The sequence below is a fragment of the Nomascus leucogenys genome, chromosome X (assembly GCF_006542625.1).
Source record: "Nomascus leucogenys isolate Asia chromosome X, Asia_NLE_v1, whole genome shotgun sequence".
Lineage (NCBI taxonomy): Eukaryota > Metazoa > Chordata > Mammalia > Primates > Hylobatidae > Nomascus > Nomascus leucogenys.
The window spans coordinates 31,792,057-31,818,543 of NC_044406.1; positions in this window are offsets into that span (position 1 = coordinate 31,792,057).

Consider the following 26,487-nt stretch of genomic DNA (forward strand, 5'->3'; position numbering starts at 1 on the left):
ATAATGGGGGACTTCAACACCCTACTGATGGTGTTAGACCGATCACTGAGGCAGAAAACTAACAAAGAAATTCTGGATTACATTTGACCCTTGACCAACTAGACCTAATAGACATCTACATACTACTTTACCCAAAACCACAGAATATACATTCTTCTCATCTGCACACAGAATGTACTGCAAGATCAACCACATGCTCAGCCATAAAGCGAATCTCAGCTTGCGTCAAGTCTAAGAACACTTTAACTTTAGATCCCAAATATGTTTTATTTTTGAGTAAGTTTTACAGTTTAAGTTCTTGTGATGTTTAGATCAAGGTGTTTTTCGTTTGTTTTTTGCCTGTGGGTGTTGGATTACTACAACACCATTTATTAAAAAGGCTAACCCTCCTTACTGGATTCCTGCTTTGTCCAAAACAAAGGGACACAAGGAAACTTTTCGAGGGAATTGATGTTTGTTATTTGATTGTGGTGATGGTTTCACAGGTATATGAATATGTCCAAACTCATCAAATTGTATACATTAAATATGTGCAGATTTTTGTATATCAATTATACTTTAAGCTGTAAAAATAAATAAATTGGGCATATTTGTGGATCTATTTCTGGGCTCTCTACTCTGTTTCACTGATGTATGAGTCTGTACACCACCACTATCAGACTGTCTAGAATACTGCTGCTATATAATTAACTTTAACATCAGTAAGAGCGATTTCTCCAATTAATTTTTCCTTATTCAATAGTTTTGGCTAGTATAGGTCCTGTGCCATTCTATACATCCTATATAATTTTTATAATAAGACTGTGTAAGTTCAAAAACATTGCTAAAATTTTTGTAAGAATTGTCTTAAAAATAGATCGACTTAGAGAGAATTCACACCTTTACTATGGTGAGTTTTCCAATCCATGAACATAATGTATCTCCATATATCTAGGTCTTCTTTATTTATTTTACTAGCACTTGGTAACTTTTATCATAAAGATTCTGTGCATGTTTTGTTAGTTTTATGTGTAAGAGTTTCATTTTCTTTGCGGAAATCATAAATGCTATTGCATTTTTTTTGAGACACAGTCTCACTCTGTGGCCCAGGCTGGAGTGCAGTGGCGCGATCTCGGTTCACTGCAACCTCTCTCTCCCAGGTTCAAGAGACCCTCATGCCTCAGCCTCCTGAGTAGCTGGGATTACAGGCACACACCATCATGCCCAGCTAATTTTTGTATTTTTAGTTGAGACAGGGTTTCACTCTGTTGGCCAGGCTGGTCTTGAACTCCTGACCTCAGGTGATCCGGTCGCCGGGGTCTCCCAGAGTGCTGGGATTACAGGCATGAGCCACTGCGCCTGGCCTGACTTCTACTTTAAAATTCTTGTCAGATAATTTCAACATCTAATTTATCTAAGTGATAGCATTAGTTGATGTCTTTTCTCATTCTAGTTTTGTTTGTTTGTTTTGGTTCTTAGTATGCAGGTGATTTTTGATGGTACTCTGGACATTTTGCCCATTATATATGCAGAATCTGGATCTTATTTCAATCTTTTATTTTAGCAGGTATTTACCATACATAGTTCAATACACAGGTGCCATTCTACTTTTATGGGCTGTGGTTCCGAAGACAGTTTTATTTTCAGAGTATTTCTGGTGTTATTGCGGCCTGCTTGGTTTATCTAGTGATGCTGGTACTCTCAAAAATCCTTGATGGTACATTCTGAGTGAGCAGAAGGAGTTCCCCAGACTAGTATGCTGGTGCTGCTAGGTAGAGTAGGGGTTTCTTAGATCTATAGAGATAAAAATGTTTCCTAGATAGGATTATTGTGTTAGAATCCCTATACTGTTACCCTCCAGCTGCTCCAATGTCCCTGGGTGAAAGTGGAGGGATTCTCATGGCCACAGGGTCCAACTGGCTTCCCAGGCTAGTCACTTTTTGTGGTGGATAGCCTTATCAGTGCTCTGTGTTTGCCCAGGTAGCTCTGGGTGGGGAAGAGAAGTCCTAGGTCCATATGACCAAAGATGCTTTCTGAACCAGGTCACTTACTATGATTGTGTCTCTTGTAATTTCTGCCTTTCCACCTCGATGTCTTCCTGTTGGAAAAGAGAGCCTTAGTTCTGCAGGGATGAAGAGGCTTCAGTGGTTAGGACACTTGTGGCAAGATCTCCGTGCCTATTGGGAACAGAGTGCTTTCTGGATGGGATTTTGTTCTTGAGGGATTCCTCTTCTAGTACCCTGTGGCTGCCCCAGTATCTCTGCACAATAGAGGGCAGCCTCAGACCCACAGGAACAAAGAGGCTTCCTGTACTGGGCCACTTAGAGTGGTAAAATCCCTTGTGGCAGTTGCACCCAGTCACCTAAGTATTTCCTGTTGTGAGTGAGAGCGAGTGAGTGTCTTAGGCCTGTAGGGACAAAGAGGCTTCCGAGGTTGGGCCACTTGCTGTGACAAAATTCCTCTAAACAATACTGCCACTTGTCTCTATATTTTTCAGCAGAGTATGGTAGTCTTAAATCCCTGGGAAAGGAGAGGCACTTACCCTAGCTGCTTAATGTTAGATGGGCTCCCATTCAATAGCCCTTGCCAGTTGTATCAGGCTCATCTGGTATTTGTCTGAGAGACTCCTATTCAATTCAGAGAGTAAACTAGCTGGGCTTCCTTCTGCTACTAGGCTTGAAAGTTGGAAAATGGCAGGTTGGGGTCCCCATCTTCTGTTGGATAGGGGCACATATGAGAATGTGCTGCAGTTTATTTTCCTCTAGCCCTAGGGTCTCAAAGCAGTTTGCTTTTCTCTGACTATCCTTTACAATTTTCTTTTGATGGCCTCTTGTTTTGATTCTAGGTTTTATTGTTTTTCTTCACTATGAGGAGCAGGGAAAAATCAGTTTATGCCATCTTGTCCGAAATGAAATTCTCAGTCTTGTTTTAATATGTTTTAACAGGTGATTCAGATAACTTAGTTTTTAAAATGTGCACAACTTTTAAAAAGAAATGTTACAAAAGCTAAATATACATTTAATTATACCATGCTGCGTGTAGAGTAGCTGGTAACTACTGAAATCATAAGTACATGTCAGCCTTTGAAATTAATAACAAATAAAACATCAACTTGGTCAAATGCGGTGGCTCACGCCTGTAATCCCAGAACTTTGGGGGGCCAAGGCGGGTGGATCACCTGAGGTCAGGAGTTTGAGACCAGCCTGCCCAACATGGTGAAACCCTGTCTCTACTAAAAATACAAAAAATTAGCCGAGTGTGGTGGTGGGCACCTGTAATCCCAGCTACTCGGGGGGCTGAGGCAGGAGAATTGCTTGAACTCAGGAGGTGGAGGTTGCAGTGAGCTGAGATCACGCCATTGTACTCCAGCCTGGGTGACAAAGAGCAAAATTTGGTCTCAAAGAAAAAAAAAAAAACATCAACTATACCAAGTGATGAGTAGAATGACTGTACTAGATATGTTCGTTTTCATTATATATTTAGTATTTATTTAAGCAACCTAACTAAAAATAGTGCCGACAATAAAAATATCTCAATTTACAGAAATATATAAAACTTTAATATGTAGATTGTATTTTATTATTTAATTTTATGAAAACATCTGTCAAGGCCAGACATGGTGGCTCAAGCCTGTAATCCCAGTACTTTGGGAGGCCAAGGCGGGTAGATCACAAGGTCAGGAGATTGAGACCATCCTGGCTAACACGGTGAAACCTCGTCTCTACTAAAAATACAAAAATTAGCCGGGCATGGTGGCAGACGCCTGTAGTCCCAGCTTCTCAGGAGGCTGAGGCAGGAGAATGGCGTGAACCCGGGAGGCAGAGGTTGCAGTGAGCAGAGATCACGCCACTGCACTCCAGCCTGGGCGACAAAGAGAGACTCTGTCTCCAAAAAACAAAAAAAAAGACAAAAAAAACCAAAAACAAACAAACAAACAAAAAATCTGTCAAAATTATGCAAACGAAAATGTCTACCAACTTGAAATTACAGATGAGTACATGACTATAGTTTTATATATATATATATAAAATACACATATATGATAAAGTATTCATTAATCATTTATGTCTCCAGTTTGAACAACACAGGGAGTTCAACACGCATGTAGCACACTGTTTTAGCCAAAATCAAGACTGTCTATTAATAAGACATCTAAAACGTTTAGTCAAGCACATTTGGTTTGAATATAAAAAGATGATAGAGCAATCAGGTTTTTCTCAACAATTAGTGTTTTTTAACAAAAGGACATAACAGTGCATAGCCAAAAATTTATTAATTTTTGAAACTTTTAGTTTCCAAATTCTTCTCAATTAAACACAAGATAAAAATACTTAACTTTTTAAGACAGGTGAATAGAAGGAAATTTTTGCTAAGCCACTTCTACTTTTTATGTTAAATATTTTATTCTATGCTTTTTATCATGGCTTACACAAACTTTTATAATGTTGCTGCAATATATTTACTGACTATCAATGCTCTCTTCAAATTTGGTATAGGTATATTTTTCAGCCTTTCCCCCTTCTGTCTCCAGTTACAGGCCCTTTTATGGGCCTATAACGTTGGTTTTCTACCTCAATTCAAAATTCAAAAGAAAAGACTTTAAAAATCATCTTTTTTTTTGCCCTAATGCTTAATTCAGAGCGTAGCACATAGATATTCCCAATATGTTCTCATTAAAGGTATTGATCTTTGATTTTTAAAAGTAAGTAACAACAAAATTATGAGAGAGGAGCAGCTTTTTCCTTTGAGAATTGTGGTTTAAATGCAGTGGGGAGTATTAATGACTCTACATAAATGACTTCCTATTTCACTGAAGTGTTTAATAAGGTCTTTAAAACAGTACTTCATAGCATCCTGCTCTTCAAAGCAACATCTGTGGCTCTTTTTGGTTCCTATTAAGTGATAAATAACAACAGGATTTTGGTTCACGTAAGGACCTAAAACAGGAGAGTTGGTTAAGCTATTCATACATGTTGCTTTGTAATTGGGCTGATGTAATTTTATTTTATTGTGTTCAAAATTTACACTGGTATTTTGTCAATTATCTTTTTTTCTCAACTTACAAAGTACATTTTTTAAAAAGAAAACCATATATAAAGCTTAGGTTGTGTAACATAATGAACCAGTCATTACTCTTCTCATCTCTCTATTTAAATCATAGATTTCAAAAAGTTTAATACTAATTCATTTGTGTGTGTGTGTGAGTTATAATGTAGTGGAGAGGCAAACTTGATACATTTAATGCTGTAACATTACATATTGATGCATTCATAATTCAAGGTAACATGTTAGAAAGAAACATACATGTGAAGTCATTAAAAACATTTTTGTTTGTAAGGATTTTGAAACTTGGAGGATCGAATAATATTACTCAGAATTCTTTCTGTCAAAATAATGTGGAACAAGAAACACACCAAACAAGAGGTATTTGGGAAGTTCTACTCAGTTCATAATTTTTCTCCCTTCTCTGAGAACTATCACCCTCCAGTCAAATAATCCATAAGCAGAGTTCTTGGTATCATGTTTGTATTGTGTGACATTTGCCTCTAGGACAAGGCTGACTGGACCAAGATTGAGGCCTGATTCAACTTGGAACAAACAGATGCACTTCCTGAAACACTTTACCTGAGACTCATAAAATGAGGATTTGTGCAATGAGTCATTCTTAGTAGCGAAGCACTATGGAGATGGCCTATGGCCCCATCGTTCCTATGACCTGTAGGTTAAATTTTTCTTGGGTTCTACCAGTAGATAATCCAGAGTACGCACAAATACACCTTGAATTTTGAATTGTATTTTGTTTGGGTTTCTGTTTCTTGCAAGAAAGAAAGACATTATTGATATTTACAAGATGACTTAAAAATCAGGTATATTCCAAAAAAGATGAGACTACTTGAGATACCAAAGTAAACAGGGAACAAAAATATTACCAACATATTATCGTGATGTAGATAGGATTTTTTCAAGAAGCTTGAGAGCATATTAGTATTGCATTTGGTACATAATCTGAATAGGACCATATGATAAAGAACACTGTATAATGTTCCACCAAAATATACATTAATAACAAACAAAGCTTTTATAAAAATTCTTGTTTTATATAACTAGAATTTTGCATAAATTTAAAAAATAATGTAGATGTTATATCTCATTTAAATATCAATAAAGTTAATTGGTTGATACAAATATATCCAACTTACTCAACTTATTTATTTTCTTTTGAGAAAGGTAAAATTAGAGAAGTCCAGAGACTTACACAGTGAGTTCATATCTCCAGGAAATCATAATTATGAATAATCTGTCCGAATTTATTGTGCATAATCTAATTATAAAAGAAAATGATTCAAATACACGTGAAAACACTTTACTTCCTTATCTCCAGGCCCGTTCTCATGCTCTCGTCTTTATAAGAGGCCATGATATATGAATTTTATTTTCATTAATTTAGATCAATTGTTCTGCTTTTCACATACATTCCTATATCCATAAACAATACATAATGTTGTTGTTGTTGTGTATACATGTGTGTATGTTCTTTACAAATTTACTTGAGTGCTTGGCATCCTTCATCTTGCTAATGAGCTATCCATAAGAATCCGTGTTGATCCACTCCATACCCAGGTAGTATCACTGACAGGCTGTTCAGCCTCTAATTGTATTATATAGCTCTTCTTGCATGCAGGTGTGGTTATTTGATTTGTTTCTCCCAGTAGAATATGAGTGGAAGTAATTTGTGTCAATTCTGAGCTTGAGATTTTAAAAAGCTAATATATCTTCTCTGCTGTTTCTTTCCCATTCTATGGCTGTATGCAACTCTGAGGTTGAAGAGATGGCAGGGAGCAACAAAATGGAAGACGTCTGGGTCCTTGCATCCTCACATGCAGGAAAGCAACATGCTGCCATGGACTGCCATGGACTGTGACATGAGCAAACAATAAATATCTATTGTGTTAAGGCACTGAAATTTTGGGTTTGGTTTGCTGTGCTAGCTAGCATTAAAAGAATGAATATACTATCACGCTTTGCAATCATTCTACAACTTTCCTTTTTCACTCAATATTATATATTTGGGTTACATAATTATTGTGAGATATGGATCTAATTAATACAGGGTTTTTCAAAAGTGGCACTTTTAACGTTTTGGACTGATAATTGTTTGTTCGGGGGAGGCCGTCCTTTGCATTGTAGGATGTTTGCCAGAATCTCTGTCTTCCACCTACTAGATGCCAGTACAATGCCACCACTTCCACAGTAATTACAATAAAAAAACTACAGACATTGTCAAATGTCTTATTCATGGCCAAAATCATGCCTGGTTGAGAACCACTTATCTAATACATTCTTTTTAGCTGCTTGATAGTATTTCACCACACGGATGAAGGATAGTTATTATATTTTTACACTATTGAACAATGAAAATCCTTGTAACTGATTTTGAGTTGAATTATGATACCCATATTAGCTACTTAAGAAGAAGAAATGCCTTTTCTTCAATATCAATAAAAAGTAAAGCATAAAATTATATAGATCTGAAAAGTAAGGAACAGTTAAAAAGACAGGAGTAGAATGTAGAGCACTAGGCCAGTGCAAAAATAGAAGCTGAACTCTAAACTGGGACACAATCACACCTTAGTTGTTAATGTAAGTAATGGATGCTTCTGAGTTTGCACTATTAGCTAACTCACACCACAATCTATCATCAGGCAATCCTTTATGATTCTTACCTTCTCCAAAACAATTCCTACCATTCAACTAACCTGCAAAGCCTGTCAGTGCTCCCTGCAAATGATACTTCATGTGAGGCTACTTTCTTTCCTTCATAAGTGCCACTACCCTTCTCCAAGCCACCCGCAAAAGTGAAAGAGCCTCCTCAAGGTTAATGGCTTTCCAGCCTCCTGGAAAGCTGGCTGAGCCACTGATGATGATGTGGCCTTTTTATTCTAGGTTTAGTTTAAGGATTATAAAAACCAGATAGTTATATAAATATTCTCTTGAATGGAAGCACATAGATGATTAGTTCAAATTATTTTGAAGTGGTGATGTAATATCCAAGCTGAACAGAATAAGCTAAAAATAAAGATTTTACTTTCTATAACTAGGCAGATCTTACATTGGGCCTTTAGCGTCATGGGTGCCATTCCACTGGGAAATCTGATGGGCCAGGGGAAGCCATATTTCCGAATAGGTTATCTGTTCCTGTTTATGTGGTCATCCACGTTTTTGAAATTTTTTAACTAAATCAATTGTAAACTTCATCTAACCTTACTGTATAGATAAACACAATTTATTTCGGCCAACCTGTACCCAACATAAAACTCTGTATCTCCTGAGATCTTGCCCTCCCTATATTCTTCTCACTGCAAACAGCATCAGAGTACTGCCCAAGTGTTCATCCCATTGTGACATCCCCTCAAATTGTTCAATGGCTTCCTATTGACCTTAGGATGAAGTTAAACCACTCTAGATTCACAGGTCTCCCGTCAAACTTTCCTGCCTCATTTCATGGCTCCACAGATGCTTGGCCTCTATCATTTCCCTAAGTTCGCTAATTCTTTGAAGCTTAAGAGCCATTGTACATGTTATTTCTCTGTACTGAGTGTCCTCCCCTTCTCTCTCCCTCCAGTTTTTATAGTTCAGAGGATCTCAGCATAAATATCACCTTTCCAGAAAGGTCATTAGAACATTAAGGATTGTAACCAAGAGACAATAGCTGTTGGTTTTATTTTTTATTCTTGTGGCATATGCCAACTATCTTGTACAGTGCCTAAAGTTGAAAAGGGCTCAGTTACTACAGACACAAGCAAATATGACCTGAGCTACAAACAAAATTACATCCGAAGACTCAACAGGAAGATGAGACTGTGAGGTTTCCAAGTTTATAGACAAGGTCAGACAAGGAAGTCATTAGGCTTGTCTCTGTCAATTTTGAACAACAAAGTTATTATTTCTATCTTGCAACAACAAAATATAGTTTCTTTTAATTAAAAAAATCTTCATTTAAGAAATTGCTGCAGGAAAATAACTTTGAATTGCAAGTATAAAGAAAATTTTCTGAGCCCTAGATACTCTTTTTTTCCTTTGAAAACAATTATTTTCAAAGGAAATTGTTTTAAAACATAATTTTTTAAAATAAGGTGTAAATGCTCATTCACAGAAGAGCCCTAAGTCATGCTACAATACAGATGTAAGTAGAATATGGGATTTGAGTCATTTTTTCAATCCAAGGAAAATTTTGGAACAAAATATTTTTGGAGGTGTCCAATATTTGTTTAGTTTCACACAGAAAGACACTATTTACATTCAATATATTTTAAAAACTGTACACATGTTCTATAAGATTATCAATACTAATTTACTCATTTTTCAAAAACTATTTTTAAAGTATTTGACAATAAGAAAATTCTTTTAGGTGGTGTTTCAAGGAAGGCCACATGTTTTAACATAATTCAAAGTTGAGGTGAATTCATAATACAAGACATTTTTATATCTGTCAACAAAGACTCTTTACTTGAAGAATAGTCATTCAAGGTCTGTATCCTTAAATATCACATTCCAGATAGCTTTTAATTTCAAGTCTTTTATTACCAAAAGACTTTCTGTGGATCATCTATTATAGTTACTAACAAAACAATAATTCACACCAGGCAATTATATCCTGGTATTTGATAAAACTTGGATGTTTACCATTTCAAGAATGATTTCCCGAAAAAGAAAAACAGCTGATGCTCAAAGTCAGCCATTTTCTGCAGAATGAGCAATTATTTAAAAGGAAATAACTTTTAAATGAGCGCATATATTCCAGGCACAAATTTTCTGCTGCTTACTGAACAAGTCTACCTCAAACATAACATGACATGAATAAAAAACAAAAGAAAACAAAACTAATTCCACCCCAAATGTGCTCCTCCTCATATATTTCTCACCTTGGTAAATGGAACTACCATTTATTAAACTTCTCTTCTCAGAACTTTGTATCATTTAAGATTTCTGTCTTCCTCACCTTCATTTAATCAAGCTTCAAGACACGTAGATTCTACCACTAAAAAGTGTTTTTAAACAAGGTCTATTGTTACTATTCTAATCAAAATCATAATACACTCACGACTTTATAAGTACTACGCCTTCCTACTGGTCTTTCATCTTTCCTCAGCCTGTTGATCCTCCAATCCCTATGTAAGTACCTCTATTCCCAATAAAGTCTCTCTGCCACATGAACTCATAATGAGCTTTAAAAAGATAAAGATGAAGATGTTATTCCGTTTGACTAAATCTCATAAGTGGCTCCTTATTTTTTTGGTTATAAAATCCAGAATGCTAAACACAAACTATAGGATGCTGCATGAGGTAATCCCTGTTTACATACCTCCCCCAACCCATGTTGATTCATTCATCTTTCCTCATTCTAGCTGTGCTTGATTTTAGTTCCTCAAATATACTTGCTTCTTTATGTCTCAGGTCTTTAATCCATGCATGTTATATAAGCCAGAAAACATTTTACCACCACCCTCAAGTAATATAAACTAGACAAGTGCATACAATGTCTTTAATTCCTGGTCAATTTTTATCTTCAAGTGAACTTTACTATAAGTGAAAGCTTTTGTTTGCTTGATTTATACATGGTCACAAAATAATGTAAAGCTGCCAGAAAGTCGAATTTCTTTCCTCCTAGCTTAAAAATACATCTACCCCTCCTTCATCCTTAAAAAAGAAAATGCATCTTCATAAAAAGATTACATCTTTTGAATATAAAAGTAATGTTTTTCAAACAACGGATATATTCTCAACACATATGTATTTCCCACCAATTCTGAGACACAACAAAAAAAGAAAATTTCGGGCGAATATCCCTGATGAACATCAATGCGAAAATCCTCAATAAAATACTGGCAAACTGAATCCAGCAGCACATCAAAAAGCTTACCCACCACGATCAAGTCGACTTCATCCCTGGGAAGCAAGGCTGGTTCAACATACACAAATCAGTAAACATAATCCAGCACATAAACAGCACCAACGACAAAAACTGAGATTATCTCAATAGATGCAGAAAAGGCCTTCGATAAAATTCAACACCCCTTCATGCTAAAAACTCTTAATAAACTAGGTATTGTTGGAGTATATCTCAAAATAATAAGAGCCATTTATGACAAACCCACAGACAATATCATAGTGAATGGGCAAAAGCGGGAAGCATTCACTTTGAAAACCGGCACAAGACAAGGATGCCCTCGCTCACCACTCCTATTCAACATAGTATTGGAAGTTCTGGCCAGGGCAATCAGGCAAGAGAAAGAAATAAAGGGTATTCAAATAGGAAGTCAAATTGTCTCTGTTTGCAGATGACATGGCTGCCATTAATCCCCATGTACTGCCTTCTAATCACACTGATGTTCTCATTATTTTGTCTTGAATTAAAAAGCCTTTTTATTATAATAATTATTATTTCACTGGAAAAAGCTACGTATAAATAAAAAGAAAAATACTTATAATTTTATTGCCAAGAGATAGACACCCAATTTATTTGAAGACTATTTCCAAACGACAGTTTTTTGTGTTTGTCTGTCTTCATCTTTCCCACATTCTGCTTCAATATATCTTACCCTAAAAATCCTACTACATATATTGTTTTGTAACTCACTTGTAATATTTTTCAATAGTTTATGGCCATGTTTCTACTTTTATATACTGAAACAATTCAATAATTTGATGGCTGCATAATTTGCTATTTTATAAATCTTATATAATTTATTTGACCACACTTGTATTAGGGAATAAGATGTAACCCATTTGTATATTTATGCAAATTGTATATGCCAATTTTAACATTTAATACACATTGTCTACATTAACTCAAGTAAATGTATAAGAATGTATGTATTCTACTACTAATACTGCACAAGACTTTCTATTTTCGTCAATATTAGGAGTAATTACCACGGTGGGTTTGTTTTCATTCCCTTCCCCAAAACTTCTGTAACAATCTCTGGGGTTTTGTCACATCTCCCTTCACACCTACATCACCTTTAAAACACAGAGTTAGGACTCATTTTGGAATTTTTTTTAATACAGCTCAAAGTCAATAACATTATATTTACTACCATTAGAAGATACAAATTTTCCTCAGCACTTTCTGGTTGTTGGAACCTCAAAACTATTTTAAAATAGTAGCGAAGATAATATCTATGCTGAAATGAATAAAATAGATCTATCATGAATATCATCTTTTATAAAATAGAAGTGTGTCAACGAAAGATCACAAGTTAACACTTTAAAATATGTTATTTATAAACAGATATACATATTCAGAAGATCTTCAAAGTAGTACATTGATTCTTATCCAAATTTGATTTGAGAGCTATTGGTTTTAAATTTGTAATACAAATTACGATGGGGTGGAGATTTGCTAGGCCAGTTTTTTATGTACAATTGAACATAGAAAATCTATAAAAAAATAGTAGGATACAATCCTGGATTTTGGATTCTGGAAACAGTGGACCACATTGTATAGGTGATTGAATGAACGAAATGAGAAGATATATAAAAGCTGAAGAAAAAAAGAAAGAAAATATACAAAGGAGGAGATGATTGGAGGAAAAACAGATGCCAGGACAAGATTCTGAAGTATATATGTTTGGTTTTGCTTTTATCCATCATCTATTAAACCCTGTTTCATTTGACTCTTACCCTATTTTCTAACCTCATCTCCCATTGTTGCTCTTCCCATTGCCCTCTCTACTCCAACCACACAAGTTAATTTTTCTGATTCTCTTTTTTTAGTCCATTCTTCCCTTTGTGCTTCCTGTTTCCCTATATAGAATTCTGTTATCTAGATCATCACATGTATAGGTCTGCCTATTATCTCATGTATCAGCTCAGCTATCACTGCTTCATAGTGGCCTTCCCTTTTCTTTGAATTGAGAAGCCCTTAAATCCAGATTCACTCACTATAGGTTATATGATTATCCCTCAAAATCATATTCTTTAAATATTTTTTATCTTTTCTCACTAGTAAGTATGCTCTGTGAAAACAAGGCAATGTCTCTTTTTCACCCTAGACTTGTCAGTGCCTAATATAGTACCTTGGCTATAGCAGGTTGTCAGTGACTCTTGTATTGATTGAGATTAGAACTCAGCTACAAGTGACAGAAAATCCAAAATAACCAATATCAGGAACAATGGAAGTTTGCATCTTTCTCAAATAAGAAGAGACAGTTGAGAGGCAGCACAGTGGCTCCATGATCATCAGGGACATTGGACAATTTATATTATTAGTTTGTCTTCTTCAACATACAACTTCCATTTTGTAGTCCAGATGGCTATTCAAGCTCCAACCATCACATTACCATCCAAGTAACAGTGAGAAAGAACAAGGAAGACGGGGGAAGATCGACTTCTCTTCCTAGAAGTTTCACACATTAATTCTTATTATGTCCTATCAGAACCAGGTCACACGATCATACCTAGCTGCAATGGAGGATGAAAAATGTAAACTTTATTGTAGGATGTTCATTTAAGCCCTCTCTTGACACCTGCCTCTAGGCTAAACATATAAAAGGAACCCATTTCTCACTAACTCACCCCAAACCAATAATTCATAGTGTAGCTAATATTAAGTATGTGTCCAAAAGGTAGATATCTGCCCAAACATTTTATATTCTTCCTCACCAAGAGGTAAGGGGTCAACTTCATTCTTCTGCATGTGGATCTCAAGTTTTCTCATCACCGTTTGTTTAAAAGATGATTCTTTCTCATTTTCACGGTCTTAGCCTCTCCCTCATTTATGAAAGGAAGAATCTGCACTAGGTGTGGTAGCTCAGGAGATACAGAAGCAGCCACATCTCTTCAGCTATGACCAGATGTGGTGATATGCCACAGCAGCTTCTGCTGATAAGTAAAAAGAAGAAGAGAATCACATAGAAGCATCATCCTGTTTTTGGCCATGTCTATCTATCCAGAGTAAAGTTTCTGTCACACAGAGCTAGAGAGAGTGGGGTTGGGGTGGGGGTTGTTGCTCAAACGTCATTGACTTTCACTGTTCTGACTGAGATTTTGCAGGTTTTTTTTTTTTTGGAATAAATATTTCTCCATTTGCTATATGCTCTTAAGATCATTTCCAGAGACTTTCAGTGGTTATTTTATTACAATTTTCACCAGTTACAGTTGTTTTACTCGGGACAGCATCCATGGAGCCCCTGACACTACACACTACCATTTCAGAAGTGTTTCTCTCCAAGATGTTCATGTTTATATTTCACCATAGTTTTTTAGTTAATATTTCACATACTTGTAAAATGTGAGTATCTTCACCTCAACCTTCAGGACTGCAGTGGCAGAGGCCATGAATAGGGGGTGGAGTAGATTGATTTAATTTTAATTTAGAAAAATGAAGTCATATAAGTAATAATTGCAGGTAAAAATTGGGATTTATACTTTGCATTTGTAGACTCTATTTTCTTATATTTATTAAGTTTAATATATTTGATACTAAGTAGTAAAATGTTTACTACTGAAAAAAACTTTTGCCAAAATGTGTCAAATTTTTTATTTTATAGCAAATACTCTTCTACTTAACATATCTTTTATCTTCGGTGCCCAGTTATTTTAGCTTCATTAAGAGAAAAAAAAGGGGAATCAAAGAGTAATATAGTGCCTTTGTGATTTTAAGACTACCTCTTATTACCCTTGGCAATAGATTATAGAAATCATTCAAGCAGTATATACAATTTCAAAGTCACACACAAAAGTACATTCTTGCATTATTTCAAAAGTTTCAACTCACAAATATTCACTGTAGAAACATACAAAACATCGATAATTTAAAGGACATATGAAAACAACCAGAAAAGAGTTAAAGCATGGATTACGTTTAGTTTTAAAATGAAAAGCAACAGAGACTTTGAAATTAAAGATTTTACTATGGATTGTGAAAGCTGAATGCTAAATCTTAAGGAATTTTGAGGGCATACTATTAAACATAGCCCTTGTTAAAATTAAATTAACTTACGATTAAATAAATTATATTAAAGCAACTGTAATCAATGTTCAAAACTCATCACTTCTTAATTATTTTACTACATTTCACTGTCATCTATACTTGTGAGGTTATTTGTATCCTTTTATCTGTATGGTGAAAATGCTATATAATAATTGGCCACTATCTATCTCATCCCAACTCCACACTCAGCAACATCGTGTTGATAGCTTGAAACTGGATGTGGTTGAAGTATTTACACCACAGAAATAAGCAAACACTAAGAATCACAGCTTGAGTTCTTTCTCACTGAGCTGGTGGTTAAAATATACCTACACAGTACACATCCCCAAAGAGACAGATACAGAGAGATACAGACATAAGTATATACAATATAAATATATGGAGATAAAGATAAATACAAATAGTGATATAGATATGTAAATTCAGCTAGCTATATCAGCAAGGTAAATGAATAAAAACTGAAAATTTGTCAGCAACTCAAGTTATATTTTTAGTAAAAATAAAGTAAAAATAAAGCCTTGTTCTAAACAAATTCAGAAACAAACACAGAGACTAACCAGTGACAACCGGTTATGCAATAAACATACTGACAATTGCGGTGTGCAATAAACAGACCCACATCTATCATTATTTCCACAGGGATGTTGTAAATCCATTCATTGGCCAAACATTTACTGAGTTCTTGACTACTCCCTATCAGTTTCTCTGCTACCTAGATAAAACAATGAGTAACAAATAGTGGCTATCCTTAGGGAGCTCAAATTACACAAATGGACACGGAATTCTATCAGCCAGATGACAAGAGACATCCATGGGGGATGAGCTAATATTTGATGACAAACTATTATGTGACAAATATGATACTAAAATATTTATTTGCATTACCTCACATATATTCTATATGAATTCTGATATATCACTATCATTTCTCCATTTTACCTATGAGATCCAGGTAAGTTAAATCATATCACATTATTTAGATTCTATATCCAATCAGCTGTTGACTTTTATCCATGTCTTTCATAGCTTTATTGGCTTTTCTCCTAGTAATGCTTTCTCTTGTGAAAGGTATTCCACATAATTATTAAAGCAAGGTTATTCCAAGTTAAAGTAATCCATTGTGGTGATGTCTCCCACGTGAAACATCACTGTCTGAATGGAGCAAACTAAAAAATAAATAATAAAAGGCAGCTTTTTAAATTTAGGTGACAGAGCACAAGCAGATTCTATAAATTACAGCAGCTTCATAAAAGGTAAAATCCCAAGAAAACCTCTCAACTATTCACATTTTTGAATTTACGTCTTCTAGGGTACACGGTAGGATGTAGTTAAAGAAGAAAAAAGAAAAAAAAAGAGGCTTTTCAATATAATATGAACTCCAGTTTTATCATGATAGGAGAATATAGACTGTAGGGAGTATAATGGTACCAGATGCTTTTATTTGTCAATTATTACTAAATTTTAGAAAAAAGAAAAATTCTAGTTTTTGAGTCTTCCAGATTCAGCACCCATTTGACATAGAATTTAACTTACCAAAATATGATAGCTACATTATGAAGTTAGACACAATGATATGTTTCAAACGTATAATAATCAGAAATATCGCATTATTTGGTTTTATATAACATATACATAGCCCATATGTCAAAGGAAGACACAAAAAATACTTTTAATACCTAGTTGAAATTTTTGATTAAAAAATTTAGTTGATCCTTGAGAAATTTAACTGAATCTAAACTTACTTACAAAAGCTTACATTCACTTTGGCTTATTTGATGTTTAAAAAATTATTTTCATGATTTCATTCTTGCAGCATTGGCTGAATAGTGTTATTGTTAAGAATAACACCTCTGAAGTGATACTTCCTGAGATCCAATACACTTACTGTTTTAGATAACTTACGCTGTAGTTTTCATCTCTGTAGATGAGGTGGGATACACTAATACCTACTTATTAAGCAGTCTGACAAGTTTTAAGAATTTATTATTATGTCCAAATTAAATTTAAACCAAATCAATAGTATGTGCCAAATTGTGAAATGTACACACACACATTAATGTACATAATCATCTTTTTTCCAAAAATATTTAAGTAAAAGAACATAAAGTTTAAAAATGGACTTTGACAGTAGACAGACTTTTTTTTGATGAATTGGTAATATTCGTTCTTGTTCTATAATTTTAAATAAAAAGTTTGTCTCATTGTGTCTTTAAAAATAAGTGTTGGTGAGGATTTGGAGAAAAGGAAACCCTCGTGCACTGTTTGTGGGAATGTAAATTGGTGCAGCCATTACAAAAAAAATAGTAGGGAGGTTTCTCAAAATATTAAAAATAGAATTACCATGAGATCTAGCAATTTCACTGTTGAATATTTACCTGAAGAACATGAAATTAGTATCTCAAAAATATATCTGTACTCTGACATTCATTGCTGCATTATTCGCAATAGCCAAGATATAGAAACAACCTGTGTTTGGGGATGTATGGATGAATAAAGATATTATGGTATGTACACAATGAAATATTATTCAGCCATAAAAAGAAGGAAATCTTGCGATTTGCAACAAGGTGAACTTGGAGGACATATGCTATGTGAAATAAGGGCAGAAAAAAATGAAAGACAAATGTTGCATGATATTATGCGTGGAATATAAAATGTTGAACTTATAGAAGTAGGGAGTAGAATAGTGGTTGCCAGGAGTGGTATAAATGGGGAGTTGTTGGTCAGAGAGTAAGAACCTTCAGTTATAAGATAAATGACTTCTAGAGATCTAATGTACAGCATGGTAACTGTAGTTAATATTAATGTCCTTTATACTTGAAACTTGCTGAGGGAGTAGATCATAAGTGTTCTCATCACAAAAAAAAGAGATTACTATGCCAGGTGATGGATATGCTAATTATATTAAAATACCATGTTGTATGTCTTAAATATATACAATATTTTTATTTCTCAATAATACCTCAATAAAAATTAACAACAAAAAAGTATCCCTAAATGATTTCAATAACATACCATTACAGCAGCTACAAAAAGGACAAACTGATACTTAGCCACAAGCATCTGATGATCAACTGATTTTCAGTATTGTTAAGTTACTGTTCTCTTACCATAAGAGGAAAATAATTTCTTCATGTTTTAATAATCCCATTTCATCCAAAAACACAGAGATAATTCCCTGTGTTAGCCTCATATATCTCAATTCTTACTCAAAATTTAATTAATCTTCAGTGATAGAAAACAATTTCCTTCTAATAAGGCCATATTATTGCTGGACATCTTTAATTTCAAGAACCATTAACAAAATTTCAAACAATTTATGTTATTTAAAATGAAAGTTGAAGAAAAGAGAAAACTACACAAATATTTTAGCATCACAATAAATGTGAATCACAGATTCAATATGTGATTCTTAAACACATTTCTTAAATATGTTTGCTGTTTTGGCTGTAAAACAATCGTCAATGTTGAGTGTATCAGACACTTTAGGAAAATCTTTAGTAATAAGAATTGTATTATCTTAGTATCTTATTTCTTGCCAATACTCTGTGCCTATCCTAATAAGCAGGGGATGGCTAAATAGTGTAATCACTCAGGAAGATAAAACAGCCAACATTTTGAGTGTTGTTGGTCTCAGGAAGATAAAGCAGCCAACTTTTGAGTGTTGTTGGTTGATAGGTCTGAGAGAAAACAGAACATAGTAAAACATTCAATGGCTCTTAGAACATCTGTCCAAAAGTGACACGGTTCACTTCTTCTCACATTTCATTGATCAGGCATGTCACATAGCCAGACTCAACTTCAAGTGAGTGTGGAAGTGATTCCATGTACCAGAAAGGGGACAGAAGCAGAATAGCTATCAAGAGTCTTAACGTCTACCACCTTCACCTTTATCAGATAACCACAACTTCACAGAATATATTTCATAATAGGTACAGAGAATACATAACTTAAATGAAACTCATCATTATTAAAAATAAACTTTCCAAATATTTTCTCTATTTATTTTAAATGTAATTAAATCTTTATAAGAAAGGTCTGTAAATTTTTATTGTAATTTTTTTTTCCTGAGAGTAAGTGGTTATTATGTTACTCTATAGTTGAAAACCAAAATGAGAGAAAAGAAAAATGACATAATCAGAGTTAGAGAGATATAGGTAAAAACCCTGGCTTTTTCTTTTGGTACTTGTAGGACTTTGCAGAAGATTTTTGATCTGAATGGCAGTAAGTTTCCTCAGGAAAATGAAATTAATATCATCTACCTTAAACAGATGGTCATAGTGATTACATGAGCTAATGTTTATACAAATGTTGTCTTTTACTCCTTCCCTTCTTAGCTTTTATTTGAAAAAACTTTGGTAAGGAGCTGCAGCTTTTCAAAGGGTATATAAACTTGACTCCGGGCAGATTCTAAGGAAGGCCTAGTGAGGTAAGATGGGCTAGGTAGTTGCTTCAGTTCTCTAAATTATGTGCAAGAGCCTTAAAATGAAATATGCAAGAAAGATACAGTCTAGGGGTGGACAGGTAAAGAATAGGGAGAGGTAAAGGCAAGAATATGTGGCTGAATAATGGAATATGTTTTTCTAGCCATTCTGACAATTGGTAGATGTTTTACATTGTCCTTTTTTACATACTGTTGATATTTTTGACTTTAACTTTTCCTCCATGCCATTTTTACAATTACATTTTGAATAAATTTTAATAATATAAAAGTCTCTTCTTGAATTTTGACTCTCTCCACTTTCCCATTCACTTTGATGTTTCCGATGATCCTTTAACTGTGGTAGCAGTTGCACTTAAATAGCATGCTGCAAATCCTACAGTGTGAGAGCTCTTTCTTTCCTTATGTTAAATTTCTAAACTGTATCCACTGGAGACAGCTCAGAAGAGACAGTGAATACTAATCAAAAGAGAAAGAATCACTTGGTTGTGGTCACGCCTTAACAAGAAACCCCTTTGCCAGAAAAGACAACTGTTTTACATGCTACCTATATATTCCCAGTGGAAACAGCCACTTCACAACGACTTTAAAGTGAAGACGAATGAGTTTTATCATTGCTTTTTTGTGGTGCATAAACTAGACTTGAAACTATCCAGTATTTTATGCTTGTTGCATTGAACATGCAAATTAGCAAACATTAGCTTTGATCAAATACCACAGCCACACCCAGAATGCTAGTTTAAAGCCATCATTGGCAAAGGCCAGAATTCTTTGTTTTTAATGAGGAACATATAATTCCCATAAAGGCATGAGATTATCAAGCATCCATGTCAATATGATCAGGTGAAAACTTCTGGTTCATCCTCAACTAACCTTTTCCTATCTTGCTGATTGAGGAAAATTTAATACTAAGCTAAGTGTGGAGACAAATTATAACTCTTTGTGATGTTTGGATGCCATAGTGTGAATGTTTGTGTCTTCTCAAACTTCATATGTTGAATTCTAATCACCAAGATGACTATATTATAAGGTAGTGCCTTTGGGAATTTATTGGGTCATGAGGGCTCTGCCTTCATGAATGGGATTAGTGCCCTTATAAGAGAGGCCCAAGAGACCTTGTTTGGCTCATCCTCCATGTAAGGATGCAGCAAGAAGTTACCATCTGTGAGGAAGCAGTCCCTCACCGGACACTGAGCGTGCCTGCACCTTGACCTTGAACTTCCCCACCTCCATAACTGCAGAAATAAATTTCTGTTCTTTATAAGCCACCCTGTTTATGGTATTTTTGTTATAGCAGTCTAAAAGGACTAAGACACTGATTTTGGGAAGTTTGGCAGTAATTGCTGTCTCTTTTATATACTCTTCCCCAATGTAAACTTCTATAATCTTATCAAGAGAGTTTAAACATAATAGTCATGTAACAGACACAGTGTAAAACATCAAAGATTTTTTAAGATGTAGAACCAGTTGTGTTACTATTGTGGCTTCAGGGACAACGTATTTCTTATAACAAAGAGACCAATGAACAAGGTTCGATAAAGCAGTATCCATGAACTCACTGTCCTTCGGTATTTTGCATGAAGCCAAAGGCAGAATATGCTAGAAGTAGAAAAGCAGGAGGTTAAAATAACCATTATCACCAGGACCCTGACACCACTCAAGGCCAGGCATTGTCTGATTTAGGGAGAAGCATGAGTTTCCCTCCAAGTGGTATTACCTGTAAAAACCAGGGCAATTCACTCTTCAGGTAAGGCCTTAGGAAATGTACGTACACATTTTTCCATCTCAATTTTGCAAGCACCTCTTCAAAATAGTATGTGGATATCCTGCCCACTCCAAACAGACAGAAATAGGTGGCTCTCTACATAATGCTTAGAAATTATACTTCATGGTATATATTTTTTTAAGGAAGATATGCCAAGCATAATGATCTTAAGCCCTTGTGAAACTTTTTCAAATTGTGAACACAGTGTATCTCATTCCAATTCAATTTTACAAAATTACGCAGTAAGCTTTTTCCCTTTGTTGTAAGAAAATATTTGTGTCTTAGTCCATTGGAGCCATTATAACAAAATATCTGAGACAGGTAGTTTATAAACAACAGAAATTAATTGTTCACAGTTCCGTAGGCTGGTGAGGTGTCTGGTGAGGACCCAGTCCCTGCTTCAAAGATGATGCCTTGAACGTTGCATCCTCCAGAGAGAAGGGATGCTGTGTCCTCCCATAGTGGAAGTGATGGAAAAATATAAGAGCCTAGTTAGTTCTCAGTTAGTTCTCACAAGCCTTTTTATAAGGTCATTAATCCCATTCATTAGGGCTCTGCCCTCATGATTTAATCACCTCCTAATGTCCTCCACCTTTTATTACTATCATATTGGCAATTAAGTTTCAACATATGAATTATGTAGGACACATTCAGATCATAGCAGTTTGCAAGATAAAATACATACATGACACATTTCATCATGTAAGATATTAAGTTTTACTATTTTGAAAGATTTTATTTTAATATTCATTTTTCTACACACACATTTCATAGTATTAAACATATGGGCTATATGTTTTTATAATGTGATCAATTTTTATTCATCTTACTAAATATTCTTGAAAACATAATTTTAATAAGTGCGTAATGTTCCATTGCAATAGATATGCCAAGATTTGCTTATCTGACCCTTAGTTTTCAGCTACTTAGGTTGCTGGTTATTTCCACTTTTCTCAAAAGTAACATAGCAAAGAATAACCTTGTCCATACTATTTAATCATGTCTTTAGGGAAGAGTCTCAGAAGACAAATTGCTGGGTCATAGGGTCAAATACACTCTTTACGCATATTGCCAAAATGCTTTCAAAAACCATTAGACTGATTTATAACCTCACCAACAAGAAAGGGCATGTCCACTTCACTGACTCTTCTACTGTATTCACTATTTCTAGGTTGATAGGTAAAATTTAAATAAAAATAAATTTAAAATTAAAAACTACTTGATTTAGTTATTCCACTAATTCCATGAACATATCTTCATATTTCTTGGGCATTTATATTTCTTTTGCGGTAAGCTATTTGTTCTCTTTACTCTTTTCATTTTTCCATAGTGGTATTAGTAGTGTTGCACATTTTTTAAAGAACTTAATTTTTCTAGGGTAATATTAGCGTCACAGCAAAATTGAGAGGAAGGTACAGAGATTTCTCATGTATCCCCTGCCTCCACACACGTACAGCCATCCACTCTATCTACATCTCCCACCAGACTGGTACATTTGTTACAATTGATGAACCTATATTGACAAATCGTTATCACCAAAATTCCATAGTTAAGAGTAAAGGTTCATTCTTGGGTGTTGTGCATTCTATGGATTTGGACAAATATATAATGAAATGTATTCACAATTATAGTATCATTACAGAGAATTTCTCTGTCCTAAAATTCCTCTGGACTCTACGTATTCATACATTTCCCTCACAACCCCTGGAAAACACTGATCTTTTAACTGTCTACATAGTTTTTGCTTTCCCAGAATGTCGTATTGTTGAAATCATATAGTATGTAGACTTTTTCAGATTTGCTTGTTTACTGGTTTCCTCTATGTGTTTTTCATGGCTCAATAGCTCATTTCTTTTTAGCAATGAATAACATCTTATTGTCTGAATGTTCTACAGCTTATTTATCCACTCACCTACTGAAGGACATCTTGGTTGCTTCCAAATGTTGGCAATGATGAATAAAGCTGTCGTAAACATCCATGTGCAGGGTTTTGTGTGGACATAATTTTCAACTCCTTTGGTGTTGTACATTTTAAAATTTTAAGTTGTGTGGTATATATAATAAGCCAAAATAAGCTTAGTTTCAGTTAAGAATTATGGTTTTAAAATCTTCTAAGATTAAAATGATAAAGCCAACATTCTTCTTTCCACTGAAGAGACTTATATATAATACAAATTCAGAAGTTTTATGTCTCCTAGATTACACAGATCCTGGGTAATAGGAATATGGGAGGGGAAGAATTACAAATGGATTATGTAGATACTTACTGATATGGTTTGGCTGTATCCCCACCCAAATTTCATCTTGTAGTTCCCATAATCCCCATGTGTGGTGGGAGAGACCCAGTGGGAGATAACTGAATCATGGGGGTGGTTTCCCCCATGCTATTCTTGTGATAGCGAGTAAATTCTCATGAGATCTGATGGTTTTATAAGGGACTTCCCCCTTTGCTTGGCTCTCATTCTTCTCCTTGTTGCCGCCATGTGATGAGGATGTGTTTGCTTCCCCTTCTGCCATGATTGTAAGTTTCCTGAGGCCTCCCCAGCCATGCTGACCTGTGAGTCAATTAAACCTCTTTCCTTTATGAATTATGCATTATTGGGTATTTCTTTATAGCAGCGTGAGAATGAACTAATACACTTTTTTTAAAGGTCTGAATATTTATCATTTCAAATTTAATGTCTTGTTTCCTCTCTTAATGTAATTTTATTAACAAATTTTTCCATTAAATCAGTGAATTCTTCTGAAATTATTTATTATAAATAGGAATTAATTCCTTTCAAATTTATTAATGAATTTTAATATAATTTAATATATGATGTAAAATGATGTTATATTTTAGATTTGCTTGTAACGGTCACCAATATGTAAACAGATTCTCTCTCCAACAATTAGAAATCTATACCTAATTTAGAAGACAAAACAAACTAATGTCAGAAGTTTGTTTGCACACTTCTGTAATTCACTACAAATATATATTCAAGAGTATTCTCTTATCATTTCATTCTATGTTATAAAAAACCTTCAGTCTCATAAGTCACATTATAGAGCATTACATTTTCCTCCCATGGTGAAAAGGATTAGTTCTTAGCAATAATTTAAGAAGATGTCTTTTGTCAGTATCTCTGAGGGAAAAATATTTCCTGGCTGTGTTTATGCACAGAGGAAAAATTACTGAAGTCTGTGCCCAAATATAGCTTGTGTAAACTTGAAAAATGTAAAAGAGAATTTAGTGAGGAAAGGAGACAGAGAGTGGCTCCTTTTGGACTATAATACAAACACATTTTCTAAGAACTAGGCCTTGGGGATCATAATCAACTAGCCTGAGCCACACACAATGGATAGGTATTTCTGACTGGCACTTTTTAGCTGTAAGGCATGACATGAAATTGCAATGAGAGAGCTACAAAAAGGCCATAGAGACAAGTATCCAGCTTAACCTTTCTCCCTATGCAGTTGTCTTCTTTACCACAGTGATGATGGCTGGTCAATTTAGCTCCTGCTTGAATACTTATCATGAAAAGAAACTCTTGCTTTATGTTACATATGCATCATTCATTTAGACAAATTTTTAATGCATTTACTTATTGAAGTCTAAAGGTACACAAATGAAGAAGATGTGGTTCCTGATCTTGCAGTTTCCAGTTTATAACAAGGAACAGAAATACACATGATTTAATATATCCTATGGTCATAATAGAGCTGAAAATCTGAACCTTCACTAAAATGAGGAAGGAGTTCCTAAATGGGCCTGGTATTTGCTAAACGTATGGAGGGAGCAACATTTGACTGAGGAAATAAGTAGGAGATTTCCATAGAAAGAATGGTAGAAGTAGGGCTGTGATGAGTGTGGGGGACATGGAGGGGAAAGGCAAATGGCACAGAGGCTTGAAAACTCCTGGCATGTTTGGGTGAGAGGTAACAGATTCTACGTGGCTACATCACAGGAATATAAACGTCATGTTGGAAAGTGAGTCTGGAGAAGAAAACTGGGGCAAACAATACCAAGTCTCAGTTAGTTCAAAGCCATGGGGACCCAGACTCTGTCTCTGTAATACTGAGTACAGATGCAGCATAGAGTAGATATTACAACAAGAAACTATGGCGCTACCCTGCCTAAGTTTCAATGTGCTCTTGAATAGTTGGTGACTTTGGACAAGTTGTTTACCCCCACCCTGACTAATAGATCCTCTATGCCTCAGTTTACTTGTCTGCAAAATGAGGATATTAATATTTAGCTCATTGGATTGTTTTGAGGAGTATTGGACAAAATTCTTTTAAAGTATGTAAAATTATATCCTTTTAATAACAACATTCATTAAATAGATTCCAAGTATGTATTGGAGCAGAGAGAGTCCAGATGATGATCCCTGAAATCCAGCAGTGGCCAAAAATAAAAGAGGAGAGAAGAACGCATGATCATTGCAACTCGAGACAGATTTAGCTATTAGGAAGTTCTTTCTTGTATTACATCTAAATTTGCTCTCCTTCATGCAAAGAATTCAATTTCTATTGGCTGGCCCTATTTCTACCTTCCACCTAATAGACTTACATATAATAAAAATTCAGATGTTATATTTTTCCCAGATTATATCTTTTTTAATTTTCTAAAAATAAATAAATAAATAAAAGAGTTTGACATTTCACTCACGAGTCATCCTTAGAAAGAGTAAAAGATCAGAGGCTGGGCGCGGTGGCTCACGCCTGTAATCCCAGCACTTTGGGAGGCCGAGGCGGGCGGATCACCTGAGGTCAGGAGTTCGAGACCATACTGGCTAACACGGTGGAACTCCATCTCTACTAAAAATACAAAAAATTAGCTGGGTGTGGTGGCATACGCCTGTAGTCCCAGCTACTTGGGAGGCTGAGGCAGAAGAATCATTTGAACCCAGGAGGCAGAGGTTACAGTGAGCCATGCGCCACTGCACTCCAGCCTGGGTGACAGAGCAAGACTCCTTCTCAAAAAATATATAAATATATAAAAATAAAGATCAGAAAGGCCCATTGTAAGTACTAATGGTTCCAGTGAGATACAGCAGGCAGCACAGTAAGCAGCGCCTCTATTGTTAGGGTGGAAAGCAGAATCACAGGCAGAAATTCAATAAAAATAAGAAGAAAAATATGTTAGAGTCCCCAAATCCCACCTCCTTCAAAAGTTACTTATCCAAAATCCTTTTAAAACTGTAACATTCTGTACAGACACCAGTTTTTTAAATATAATTGCTAAGATGTGAGGCATAAACATAAATCTAAATTTCATTGAGTACCACGTAATGTTCAGCTATTATCATACTTCGAAACACATGG